The following is a 14,994-nucleotide window of genomic DNA, read 5'->3' as shown; positions in this document are numbered from 1 at the left end:
GAATTGTTCTTCTACTTTTCCATTAGTGTTTTGTGTACCGTAATTTCAGGACTATAAGCCGCTACTTTTTTCCCAAGCTTTGAACCTCGCGGTTTATACAATGACGCGGCTAATTTATGGGTTTTTCCCACTTTCACAAGATTCATGCCACCAAAAAACTGAGCACTGTCACATAATGTGACGTAAATCGAGCGCGCTCAAACTTCCCATCATTCTGATTACGGTAGTCATTTTGTCACCCTCATCATGGCAAAGACACAGAGAAATGCATATGATGCAGCTTTCAAGTTGAAGGCGATCGATCTGGCTGTTGGAAAAGGAAATAGAGCTGCTGACAGCGTGCAGCATTGTCAAAAAATCCACTATCATCAACGGGTTTCGAAAGGCTGGACTGCTGCCTGTTGAAGAGTGCAGCGATCCAACATCGGATGAAGCAATTCTGAGGCTATTCAACTCCGACAACGAAGGAGATGACTTCAGTGGTTTCAGTGCACAGGAGGAGGAAGATAGTGACCAATGACTTTCTTGGTAGGCTACTGTTTACTGCCGTGTTTCGTTAAAGCCTATTTATTTTTGTTACAAGCCATGTTTCGTTTAAAGGCTGTTTAAAGTAATTTGTTTCAATGTTGTACCGGTAGGCACCTGCGGCTTATTGACATGTGCTGCTTATTTATGTACAAAATACATATTTTAAAAAATTCAGTGGGTGCGGTTTATATTCAGGTGCGCTTAATAGTCCAGAAATTATGGTAGCTTTAAGAAACATTTTTTTTAACCTTTTTATTTAACTAGGCAAGTCAGTTAAGAACAAATTCTTATTTACTATGACAGCGGGTTAGCTGCCTTGTTCAGGGCCAGAACAACAGATTTGTACGTTGTCAGCTTGGGGATTTGATCTTGCAACCCTTCGGTTACTAGTCCAACGCTCTAACCACTAGGCTACCTGCCGCCCCGTTGACAAAACATTGCAAATAAATTAATTTTGATCCCACTTTGTAACATGCTGACCACACCTCCAACATTGTTTGCACGAGCATTGCAAAATAAATGTACACATACTTGTTATTCAATAATTTCATCTGAAATGCTCGTGTGCGTCAACAAGCATCTGTGTTGCCAGGCGCTAAAATAGAATTTATAGAACGTGCTACAAGTCCCACCTCTCCCATCTCCTCATTGGTTTTTAAGAGCATATACCCATGTGGTTGATTGAAAGATGAAATAGGTCCACACACCAGTCTAGTTGGTGGCTGTATTGTACCTTAGTTGGTTGCCATCCACTGTAGAAGACTGAATGAGGAGAGATTACTAGAACCTCACAAGGTTTCCCATTTTATCTGTGGATTAATTGTCGCAGTAAAGAACACACGATTTTGTGTGAATCAAAATTCTACAAAAGTCCAGCAAATAAAATAACATTGTTCATTTCAGGTAAAATAACAACCCAATGTTTATATCCCAGGACAAATTAGCTAGCAACAGCAAGCTAGATATCTAAATGTCCAATAATGTTTCATGTGTTTTGACTTGTCCTCAAATGAATTATCATAGTTGGTTCGGGGTTTTTGATAACCTGCGTGTCCTGACCGCGTCTGGTGGAGATAGACAAACTCAGTATGTGCAACTGGATACATGCTCAAGACCGTTTGGTCATCATGTAGCACATCAAAATGTGGAATAAGTCAAGGGGTGTGAATACTTTGATGTTACATTTTTGATGTCCTAATAACAGCAGGACTTTGTCAAAATGAAGGACAGAGTTCACACAGGGAACTGTCCAGGGAAAACAACAATGGTTCTGAATATGTTAGGAAGAGAACGTTACAATTGCAAACCTTGTTAAAGACTTCAAAAGGTTCAGATTGGATTTGGCTGATTCTAAAGGTTTTGGTGTAAGGGCCCTTTGTTTCAGCTAGGCGAATGAACCCTTATCGCTGTTTGTACCAGAGCAGGTTTACCAGTGTTTACAAACCGAAGGTCAGATCATGGTCCTTCCTTCACTTTGATGCCTAAAGAATCTAGGCAATGCTCTCTACTCTTGTAATGGCAAACCTGTGACTGCATTTCCCCTGTATTGAAATTAAGACGGTCTTCCCTTAAAAAATCCATAGGCCTCATCTTCTATAGCGCAGCCATCCAACCTCTGACATCTCTGGCATGTTGCTCTTGCCCTACGTTTTGCTCATATCTACTGCTGTGCTTGTTGTGACTTGCCCTCTCCTTCCTCCCCAACCCAGTAAAGAAAAATCTACCCTGACTCTGCTTGCACAGAACGCAAGAGTGACACAATTTTCCTAGTGAAAATAAATTGTTAGCAGGCAATATTAACTAAATATGCAGGTTTAAAAATATATACTTGTGTATTGATTTTAAGAAAGGCGTTGATGTTCATGGTTAGGTACATTGGTGCAACGACAGTGCTTTTTTTCCACAAATGCGCTTGTTAAATCACATGTTTGGCGAAGTAGGCTGTGATTCAATGATTAAATTAACAGGCACCGCATTGATTATATGAAACGCAGGACAAGCTAGATAACTACACATGGTTGATATTACTAGTTTATCTAGCTTGTCCTGCGTTGCATATAATCAATCATTAATTTATCATTGAATCACAGCCTACTTCGCCAAACGGGTGATGACTTAACAAGCGCATTCGCTAAAAAAGCACTGTCGTTGCACCAATGTGTACCTAACCATAAACATCAATTCCTTTCTTTAAAATCAATTCACAAATACATGTTTTTAAACCTGCATATTTAGTTAATATTGCCTGCTAACATGAATTTATTTTAACTCTGGAAATGGTCACTTCTCTTCCGTTCCGTGCAAACAGTCAGGGTATATGCAGCAGTTTGGGCCACCTGGCTCGTTGCGAACTATGTGAAGACCATTTCTTCCTAAATAAGACGAATTCATTTTCCAGAATTGTACATAATTATGACATAACATTGTTGTGCAATGTAACAGCAATATTTAGACTTAGGGATGCCACTCGTTAGATAAAACATGGAATGGTTCTGTATTTCACTGAAAGAATAAACATTTTGTTTTCGAAATGATAGTTTCCGGATATGACCATATTAATGACCTACGGCTTGTATTTCTGTGTGTTATTATGTTATAATTAAGTCTATGATTTGATATTTGATAGAGCAGTCTGACTGAGCGGTGGTAGACTCCAGCAGGCCCGTAAGCATTCATTCAAACAGCACTTTCGTGCGTTTGCCAGTTGCTCTTTGCTGTGCTTCAAGCATTGAGCTGTTTATGACTTCAAGCCTATCAACTCCTGAGATTAGGCTGGTGTAACCGATGTGTAATGGCTAGCTAGTTAGCGGGGTGCGCGCTAATACCGTTTCAATCGGTGACGTCATTCGCTCTGAGACCTTGAAGTAGTTGTTCCCCTTTAACTGCAGGGGCCGCGGCTTTTGTGGAGCGATGGGTAACGATGCTTCGAGGGTGGCTGTTGTCGATGTGGCCCTGGTTCGGGGCAAGGAGAGGGACGGAAGCTATACTGTTACACTGGCAATACTAAAGTGCCTATAAGAACATCCAATAGTCAAAGGTGTATGAAATACAAATGGTATAGAGATAAATACTCCTATAATTCCTCTAATAACTACAACCTGAAACTTCTTACCTGGGAATATTGAAGATTCATGTTAAAAGGAACCACCAGCTTTCATATGTTCTCATGTTCTGAGAAAGGAACTTAAACGTTAGCTTTTTTACATGGTACATATTGCACTTTTACTTTCTTCTCCAACACTTTGTTTTCGCATTATTTAAACCAAATTGAACATGTTTCATTATTTATTTGAGGCTACATTTATTTTATTGATGTATTATATTAAGTTAAAATAAGTGCTAATTCAGTATTGTTGTAATTGTCATTACAAATAAATAAAACAATCGTCTGATTAATTGGTATCGGCTTTTTTTGGTCCTCCAATAATCGTTATCGGCGTTAAAAATTCATAATTGGTCAACCTCTAATGTGTACACTGGGGAATGTGAAACTTTTTGGCTTCTCCACTGCGGCCCAGTCGATGTGGAGGGGGCGTACTCCCTCTGCGGTTTCCTGAAGTCCACTATCAGCTCCTTCGTTTTCTCTTGATGTTGAGAGGTTATTTTCCTGGCCCCACTCTGCCAGGGCCCTCACCTCCTCCCTTCAGACTGTCTTGTTGTTTTTGGCAATCAGGCCAACCACTATTGTCTTGTCTGCAAACTTGATTGAGTTGGAGGTGTGCATTTCCACGCAGTCATGGGTGGACAGGGAGTACAGGAGAGGGCTGAGCATGCACCCTTCTGGGAGTGTGTAGTGTGATGGCAATATCATCCTCTGTGTCTCTATTTGGGTTGGTATGCAAATTGAAGAGGGTGTCGGGTTTGGTGGAGGTAATATGATCCTGAACTAGCCTCTCAAAGCACTTCATAATGACTTCATAAGTGAGTGTTACGGGCGATTGTCATTTAGTTCAGTTACCTTCGCTTTATTGGGTAAGGGTGGCCCTGAGGTGTTATGGAGAGACTTCAGAACAGAGTATCTCCTATTTCTCAATCAGTGCTGCTTGTGTAACCTAAGCCACTAAAAACAAGCTCTTAACCATATCGATGCACAGCTTCAAATGCCACAAGAGTTCCAGTCCTCGGACTGATGCCACTCGAGACAGCCACTGTTAAGAGTATACTGAAATACTACACCATTCATGGGTCTCTACCGAACATGCTGTGAGACAGTTGACAAACATAGTCATTATGGAATGTAAGCAACTTAGGGACTGTTTTTATCCTCTGTGTATTTGAATTGGACGCCCATAGAGGAAACAAAAATCTACGTCCAAATTAAATAAGGATACGCTGTAATCCAAAAATAAGACTGTAGTGCATTAAGTGCTTTCTCCTTCAATTCCATTTGTTTTCTTTCCCCCTTCCATTGGAACCCTGAATTCATGTCAACGTTCAACCTGTTCTAGAGGCAGAGTTGTTGGAAATGTATTTTCTTCTCTCCATAACTTCCCCCAGTCTATGTATTTATGGTGATGGTGCCAAATGTAGCCTGGGGCTGTGAAAATGTCAGGTGTGCGTGCGTGTGTCAGAGAGTGGGGAACCTAGTTTGAAGTTCCTATCGACATGGTGTTCCAGGGAATGTGTTCACGTGAGGAAGCTTGAGAAACACCCTTCGCACCACAGTCATGTTTAGATGGGATACAGCATTTGATGTAAAAAGGTTTTTTCTTCTCAATTTTTAGCTCTGTTGTGTAAGTAATCCAAAATCTACAACAAAAAGTCCATTTTGACAAAAGCTGTACCCTTCTAGACAGCCCTGCACCACCTCCCATACCGAAAACAGACATGCTTTCTGCACTCTGCTCTGTTAATATGCATGTTTGGCTTGCCTTTACTTTGGCTAACCCGCCCTTAGCTCACAGCCAGACGAGAGGAAAAGAGAGCAAGCATTTATGGTCCTGTAATAACACTAACCATGGTCTCTCTGTACAGAATGTGTGTAGGGTATTTGTGCTTGCGAGCTTTGCTTCTAAACTTTGGTAGCTGCCCCACTTCACAGAACAGTACACTCTCATGCTCCATCTGCTTTCAAGGTTGTTGATTGTAGAAGCTATAATGGTTCCTTTTATTCTTTCAGAGTTCATAGGACTGTTCCTGTCCACATCTACAAACCTGTCATGTATTCTGTAATAGTGAGGGAGTGGGAAGAGCATGTTATTTTCTCCTCCAGGGATAATAACAGAAGCTGTTACATTCTTGTGGTTACTGACTGTGATTTCAGCACTGGGCCAAGTCTGACTCGTTCCCGCTACAGTACCCTGCAGTTCAGTTTAACAGTCCCCAGCATGTAACGACACAGCTAGCCTTGACTTCTGGTCCTTGACAGATGATTTATTAAAATGGTTTTCACAAAAATCCCCAGTCATACTTGACAAGAAAACATGAGTAGTCTAAAAGCCTTTCCATTGGGTTGTCATCATTTGGATTCAAGGGGTCATCCTCTGGGGCCCCTCTATGAGCTACGCCTGGGTGTAGATTCTACACCTAGTAGGGAGCAGGTGTTAAATTGGGACTAGATTCTACCATTCTGCCTCTTGCACTGAGATGCAGTGCCTTAGACCGCTGCACCGCTTGGGAGCCCGGTGGGAAAACGTGTCAAGTGCTCTCATGCTCAAGACAATATCTTGTTTACTGCTGGTCAATTGCACTTTAACATAATGTCACTGCCAAAGACCATTGGTTTTAGAGTTAAGCAAACCATACAACTCTATGCTCAATGACTTATAAATTATTATTTTTTAAATATATTTTCTACTGAAAATATATACAGTACCAGTCAAGTTTGGGGACACCTACTCGTTCCAGCGTTTTTATTTGATTTTTTTACTCTATTCTACATTGTAGAATAATAATAATAGTGAAGACATCAAAACTATGAAATATCACATATGGATTCATGTAGTAAACAAAAGTGTTAAACATCTAAATATATTTTCATGAGGTTGTCACCTGGAATAGATCTCTATTAACAGGTGTGTCTTGTTAATTTGTGGAATTTCTTTCTTTCACAATGCGTTTGAGCCAGTCAGTTGCATTGTGACAAGGTAGGGGTTGGTATACAGAAGATAGCGCTATTTGGTGAAAGACCAAGTCCATATTATGGCAAGAACAGCTTAAATAAGAAAAGCGAAATGATTACTTTAAGACATGAAGGTCAGTCAATCCGGAAAATTTCAAGAACTTTGAAAGTTTCTTCAAGGGCAGTCGCAAAAACAATGTTTTTTTTCAACAAGTGTTATGTTGAAACTGGCTCTCATGAGGACCGCCACAGGAAAGGAAGACCCAGAGTTACCTCTGCTACAGAGGATAAGTTCATTAGAGTTACCAGACTCAGAAATTGCAGCCCAAATAAATGCTTCAGAGTTCAATTAACGGGCACATCTCAACATCAACTGATCAGATGAGACTGCGTGAATCAGTCCTTCATGGTCGAACTGCAAAGAAACCACTTCTAAAGGACCAAAATAAGACTTGCTTGGACCAAGAAACATGAGCAATGGGCATTAGACCTGTGGAAATCTGTCCTTTCGTCTGATGAGTCCAAATTTTAGATTTTTGGTTCCAACCGCCGTGTCTTTGTGAGACACCGAGTATTTGAACGGATGATCTCTGCATGTGTGGTTCCCACGGTGAAGCATGGAGGAGGAGGTGTGATGGTGTGGGGGTACTTTGCTGGTGACACTGTATCTGATTTATTTAGAATTCAATACACACTTAACCAGCATGGCTACCACAGCATTCTGCAGTTATACGCCATCTCATCTGTTTTGCGCTTAGTGGGACCATCATTTGTTTTTCAACAGGACAATGACCCAACACACATCCAGGCTGTGTAAGGGCTATTTGACCAAGAAGGAGAGTGATTGAGTGCTGCATCAGATGACCTGGCCTCCACAATCACCCGACCTCAACCCAATTGAGATTATTTGGGATGAGTTGGACCACAGAGTGAAGGAAAAGCAGCCAACACGTTCTCAGCGTATGTGGAAACTCCTTCAAGTCTGTTGGAAAAGCATTCCTAAAGAAGTTGGTTGAAGGAATGCCAAGATTGTGTAAAGCTGTCATCAAGGCAAAGAAAGGGTGGCTACTTTGAAGAATCTCAAATTTATTTGACTTTGTTAAATGCTTTTTTTTTGGTTCTACATTATTCCAGATGTGTTATTTCATAGTTTCGAAGTCTTCACTATTATTCTACAATGTAAAAAATAATAATAAAAGTCTTAAACAAATCAAAAATATATTTGAGATTCTTCAAATTGGCATTCTCTCAACCAGCTTCACATGGAATGCTTTTCCAACCTTGTGTGTTCAAAATTTTGACTGGTACTGTATATAAAACACTAATCGGATTTACATAAGTTTTCAACCCCCTGAGTCAATACTTGTTAGAATCACCATTGGCAGCAATTACAGCTATCAATTTGTTTGTTGATCAATGCTAGACAGGGATTTTCAACTCTTGACATTTGATTTTTAAACCGATTTATTTTTTTTTTTTTATGTCAACATTGTTACGAGGCCACTCGGAAATATTCAATTTCGTTTCGGTTAGAAACTTCAGTGTATATTTGGCCTTTTTTTAGGTTCTTGTCCTGCTGAAAGGTGAATTCATCTCTCAGTATCTGTTTGGAAAGCAGACTGAATCAGGTGTTCCTCTAGGATTTTTTTCTGTGCTTAGCTTTATTCCATTTATTTTATGATAAACAGCTTATTTCTTGCCGATGACAAGCATACCCATAACATGATGCAGCCCCCACCATGCTTGAACATTTGGAACGTGGTACTCAGTGAAGTGTTGCGTTGCATTTGGCTAAAACATAATGCTTTGTATTCAGGTCAAAGTTAATTTCTTTGCCACATTTTTTGCAGTTTTTAGTGTGTTGCAGAAAATGCATGCTTTTGAATATTTTTTATTCTGTAAAGGCTTCCTTTTCACTCTGTTAATTAGGTTATTATTGTGGAGTAACTACAATGTTGTTGATTCATCCTCAGTTTTCTCCTATCACAGCCATTAAACTCTGTTTTAAAGTCGTCATTGGCCTCATAGTGAAATCCCTGAGTGGTTTCCTTCCTCTCCGGCCACTGAGTTAGGAAGGACACCTGTATCTTTGTAGTGACTGGGTGAATTGATACACCATCCAAAGTGTAAGTTAGTAACTTCACCATGCTCAAAGGGATATTCAATGTCTTCTTTTTTATTTTTTACCCATCTACTAATATGTTCCCTTCTTTGCGAGGCATTGGAAAACCTCTCTGGTGTTTGTGGTTGAATCTGTGTTTGAAAATCACTGCTCCACTCAGAAGTCATGTTAAACACTATTATTGCACACAGTGAGTTCATGCTACTTATTACGTGATTTGTTAAGCACATTGTTACTCATGAACATATTTAGATTTTCCATAACAAAGGGGTTGAATACTTATTGACTCGAGGCATTTCAGCTTTTCATTTTTAAATAATTTGTACAAAATTCAAAAACATAATTACGCTTTGGTGTGATGAGGTGTAGTGTGTAGGCCAGTGCCCCCCCCCCCCCCCCAAAAAAAAATCTCAACTTAATCCATTTTAAATTCGGGCTGAAATGAAACAAAATGTGGAAAAAGTTGAAGGATGTGAATACTTTCTGAAGAAACTTTATTTCTAATACAGCTCAGTTGGTAGAGCATGGCGCTTGTAACGCCAGGGTAGTGGGTTCGATTCCCGGGACCACCCATACGTAGAATGTATGCACACATGACTGGAAGTCGCTTTGGATAAAAGCGTCTGCTAAATGGCATATATTATTATAATTATATTATTAATACCTTTTTAGACTTTCGGTAGATGTTTTCTTAGACCCATTTTCCAACTGTTTGACCAGAAACCAAAGCCTTTGCTTATTCCACATTTTTAGGATGGTAAATGGTTGAATAATTTATTTATCAAAAATAGACTGTTAGCTATCATTTTATACCAAATTTGATGTGCTGTTATGAACTTCATGTTCGTGCTCATGGAGATTTTTACATGGGAATGCCTTGCTGCTCAACCCGCAGCCATAGCTGGACCTCCACCACTGGGTTCTCACGGCACAAATTGATTACGTCACACGTTTCTCCCCTCTCTGCCTCTGCATTTCGTGTGAGATGAATGTGACAGACTGATTTCTGAGAAGTGGTAAAAGAAAGTGGAAGCTTCCTTCATGAGAATTCCAGTTCTACAATTGCATGTATAAATATCCCTTAAAGATAACCAATCTGTCACAATTTGTGTTTGAGGAGGAAGTGGTCGGTTTGAGAAAATGTTAAGATTCATCTGATCTCGTACATCATTCAGGGGGAAATGTTAGAGTAGCTCAACGGCAGGGAAACCTAGTGGGAGCTACATTATACATCAGTAGAAACACTCATCAGATAAATGTGCTGCTGGGCCTATTAGGTCACATTCTCAGACCAGACGTGCACACACACACACACACACACACACACACACACACACACACACACACACACACACACACACACACACACACACACACACACACACACACACACACACACACACACACACACACACACACACACACACACACACACACACACACACACACACACACACACACACACACACACACACACACACACACACACATAGTGTTTTGTATTGCTGTCCTTATGTGAGGATCAAATAATTAATTACCATCCCAAATCCTATTTTCACTAACCCTAAATCTAACCGTAACTCCTAACCTTAATTATAACCCTAAACCTAAACTATTGTTTTTCCTTGTGGGAACCGGCAAAATATCCACCTTGTTTTTACTATCCTTGTGAGGACTTCTGGTACCCACAAAGATAGTCAAACACAGTGTTTTCAGTGTGACACCCTCGTCAAAGGCACTAAACCTCTCCAAGGTGATTATTTACACAACTGGCAATGAATTTTCATGCCTTCTATAAGCAGCTTTGTGTGTGTGTGTGAACTCCGTTTAAGAGTTTAAATGTTAAAACGAGGCAGAAAAAGGCTCATGCCAGATAGGCCTACTTTATCTGTTTCCATTCTATGTGGTTTCTCAGATGACTCCTCGTTTCCTCTTTCAGAGACCGAGAGAGAGGGAGGGGTTTCCACACTGACGCCATTTTTAATTTCCACTCTTCTTCCAGAGCATGATTAGCAGGAGGACTGAGCAGAGTGTTGTTCATCTGAAATTAAAAGCTAATGGTCATATCTGGATGTGACGATAAAGCCCTTGTCTGAAGAGGATTAGGCACAATTCAAACGTCAGTTTTCTTATATAATTGGAGTTTCCCTTCTCCAGAATCTCCACCACGTCTGACCACTCTAGTGTGATGCTAAGAAATGGGCACATGTCACAACTGACTGATATGTATCAAACTGACTGACAGCAGTCGCTGATCAGTTCCTGTCCAAATTCCAAGAGCCTTTTCCAAACTTTCTCACGCTTTTCTATCATGATCAATACCATTAACAAGACAAGTCAATGTCTATGGTTGTGAGTTAGGACTGACACATGCCTTGACAGACAGACGGCCTGACACATGCCTTGGCAGTGTTCTTAGCAACACAGCCTGAAGAACAGAGGGTCACTTGTGTGTGTCTATAATTCACTCTACCCACACTGCGCCAGGATCCTCTCCATTTTAAAACTCGGAAGTCACACAGAGCCCACAGAGGAAGTTTTTGTGTCCAAGTCTATGAGATGCATCGGAAACTACTCGTAAAGAATTCACAAGGGCTAACTTCCTCCCAGACTATTAGCAATCTCCAGCAGCCTGAGCTTGAGCAGCTCTGGGGGATTTTCTACATCTCTTCTAATGAACAGAGGCTGATTCACTTACAGCCTATCAATCTCCCTGGAACACCATAGCTGGTTCCCCCTGCCTCATCCTGCATGTTGATTCCCCTATGGAGGTAGCCGACTGTAATCTGCCCAGCCATTAGTTGCCCATCAGGGCAGGTATGATGCCTTTGGTCCTTCTGTAGCTCAGTTGGTAGAGCATGGCGCTTGTAACGCCAGGGTAGTGGGTTCGATCCCCGGGACCACCCATACGTAGAATGTATGCACACATGACTGTAAGTCGCTTTGGATAAAAGCGTCTGCTAAATGGCATATATTATTATTAATTATATTATTTAGTTGGCTCTATCGTTGGCCATAAGTGGGTCGTAGGAGCAGCAGGGGGCCCCCTCCATGACACACCTGGCTTCCCCTCCGCGACAGCTGCCACACAGGAAGGTGCAAGGTCAAGGTGGATGCGGGAAGAAATTTGCTGCGTGATCAGAACACGGCCCCCTAACATTTAAACCTGCTATCGTAAGCAGGAGAAAATCTGGAGAACGTGCTGCTTTAATCAAATTTGGTTATTTTTCTGAAAGTCATGAATCTAGTGCAATGGGAAAGAGAGGGTCTCTTGTTTTCAATCCGAGCCTCTTGAATGATGTTTTGTAACCATTTCCTCCTCTCAGCATTGTACTGGATGACTAATCAAATGTTAAACGTTAAACGGTCCTCTGTAGCTCAGTTGGTAGAGCATGGCGCTTGTAACGCCAGGGTAGTGGGTTCAATCCCCGGGACCACCCATACGTAGAATGTATGCACACATGACTGTAAGTCGCTTTGGATAAAAGCGTCTGCTAAATGGCATATATATTATTTATATTATATATTATAAACGTGCATCGCTTTAGGATGGTTTTAATGACTGAATCGTAATGTATTTTGATTTGACCAATATGCTGTATTGTTAGGCTGTAGCCTAGGGTTATATTTGTACCAGTTTATATGTCGCAACAGAGCCAAGAGTCGTCATGTCATGAGACCTCATGAGGACACAGGCCTTCTGGGGGCACAGACCTCATAATACTTAACGTCAGCCCAACCCTATAGATGCTGTAAAGAGGTCAATTGAATTCGACCAAAACAATGGAAATTAGAGATGCACAATATATTGGTGAACATATCGGAATCGGACGATTATTAGCTAAAATTTCCAATATCTGTATTGGCCCGATCTTAAAAACCGTTGTCAAAGTTACCTTGCAAACCTATATTAGGTATGACATAATGATGCCAAGTACAATTTTGAGCTACACGTGCAACACAGCATTCTTAACCTAGCCCACAATGTCTGCTGTGTGGATCGAGCAGTCATTTGAAAGGGTAAGACGATTTCAGCGAGATAACTCGAAGGCACAATCCATTAAAACCAAGATAATGGAATTCATTGCCCTTGTCAATCAACCGTTCTCTGTCGTGGGTGATGTTGGCTTTCACTGACTGGTCGAGCACCAGGGCACACTACCAAGTACGCTACTTTTCAGATGTTGCCCTACCGGAGTTACGCAGTAATGGCGTCACTGCTATTAGCTTCATGACAAACATACCATTGAACACCATTTAGGTCTTTTGCGTGTCAAAAAATATACAATAGCACTGTCAAAGCTGAACAAAAGAGTCTGCAAACACTGGCCACAAACAATGTTTACAATACTGCGTTGGTAATAAAGCATCATTTGCTCGACGGCAACTTCTAGGGTAGCTAGCTTTAGCTTGGTACCTAGCTAGCGCCAATACAACCAGCCTGAAAACAATGACCAGTTGAAACTGCAGTCATTTTCATTATTCTTAGCAATGATTTAAGAATCCTTGTGAGTAAGTATTAGCTAGGTTGTCGCTTGTTGTTCACCTATTGAAATTGAACTTCAATTGCCCAAAGCTAACGTTATGAGAAGCCAGCTAGCTTCATCTGGCTAGTGAGGCTCGACCGGACCTGGTTATGTGTTGTGAAGCTAGCCACAATAAGGATTAGGCACAATGGTGTAATTTGCAGTTTGCCTTTAAAAAAAAAAATGTATATCATTGGGGCGACAGGTAGCCTAGTGGTTAGAGCATTGGACTAGTAACCAAAAGGTAGCAAGATCGAATCCCCGAGCTGACAAGGTAAAAAATCAGACTTGCCTAGTTAAACAAAGATCAAATAAAAAATTATGCTATAGTTTTATTTTGAAGGCTAACCACAAAGTCCACTATTGTAGCAAGCTTCCCATAGATGGGTCTGACCACCATTAATCAACTAAGAACTGTCTTATAAATTAGGGTTATTTTCAATGATACCTAAATTATGTAGTTTTGTTATGTTTTTGAGGAAGAACATTGTTTGCATCCATGAGCTTGCTAGCTTTTTTTTTATGACCAGCACTGTAGGTGCGCTCGACAACTTTACAAGCATCATAGCATACGTATTGATGAATCGTTGGGACAAATGAAATGCAAGTGATAGTGTAATCAATGTGTAATAACTACAACCAAAAAATATAAACTCGTTAAATTATTATGTGACGTGCAGTCATATTCAGTCCTGATTGGTCAAATAGAATTATTTGACACATCAAATAGTAATAATAATAATAATAATAAAATAATAATATATGCCATTTAGCAGACGCTTTTATCCAAAGCGACTTACAGTCATGTGTGCATACATTCTACGTATGGGTGGTCCCGGGAATCGAACCCACTACCCTGGCGTTAAAAGCGCCATGCTCTACCAACTGAGCTACAGAAGGACCACCAAATAGTGTTATTTGCACTTTTTTTGACACGCAAAGACCCAAACGGTATTCCATAGAAATCCTGAACAAATGAACAACAAAACAGCACAGCAAGTAAGTGAAAGAAATAGGTTTTGATTATGTTTTCATCACGGCCAAATGTGATACAGCCTGGATTCGAACCAGGGACTGTAGTGACACCTCTTACACTGAGATGCAGTGCCTTAGACCGCTGCGTCCATGTGTGTGTTAACTATTTAACTGTACTAGGATGCTTAAAACACAGCTAAAATATTGGTTATCGGTATAGGTTTTTTTGGCAAGGAAAATATTGGATATGGTATCGGCCAAAAATGTTATCGGTGCATCACTAATGGAAATACCATGAAAACTCATGGGGGAAAGAAACAGAGTCTCCTTATTGCCAAAGAGTTAAATTACCCTACATTTAGGCTATTGTTAATGTGTATTTCACACTATGTTGAGGTAAAAATCAGAGTGTAATGATTGTATGAATGTCAACCCCAATACATGTTCATGTCATCGTTACCAATAAACTGCATTACAGTTCAAAATGACGTTGAATACCACCACCGATTTCTGTATGCTAGCTATGCTAACCATCTTATACGAACGGGAGTTAGCATTTAGCAGTCACTACTTCTAAACCTGAAAAGGGACAACTTCTAAATGTTATGCAGCTAAAACATCCACATTTATCCACATCGGACTTAAGTAACCACATTGTGGACCTGTTACAATACATCATCCCCTTTTTTTTTAGATCAGATTTGTTGGTGCACATTCAATCTGTTGTTCCATTGACTCCTTTACCAGGTCTATGGCCACCGCTCTGCTCGTCTCATCAAGCT

The 14,994-nt window shown here is 40.5% G+C and overlaps 1 protein-coding gene across 3 annotated transcripts in view; it reads left to right on the top strand.

Annotated features, from left to right (window-relative positions):
- The window catches only part of LOC124048432 (tyrosine-protein phosphatase non-receptor type 4-like), a 110,379-nt gene that overhangs the window by 7,743 nt on the left and 87,642 nt on the right, over positions 1 to 14,994 (top strand). The gene's annotated exons all lie outside the window — the stretch shown is intronic.

Source organism: Oncorhynchus gorbuscha, linkage group LG01, assembly GCF_021184085.1.
Source record: "Oncorhynchus gorbuscha isolate QuinsamMale2020 ecotype Even-year linkage group LG01, OgorEven_v1.0, whole genome shotgun sequence".
Classification (NCBI taxonomy): Eukaryota; Metazoa; Chordata; class Actinopteri; order Salmoniformes; family Salmonidae; genus Oncorhynchus; species Oncorhynchus gorbuscha.
The sequence above is the reverse complement of the archived record's forward strand: the minus strand, read 5'-3'. Positions and strand labels throughout refer to the sequence as shown.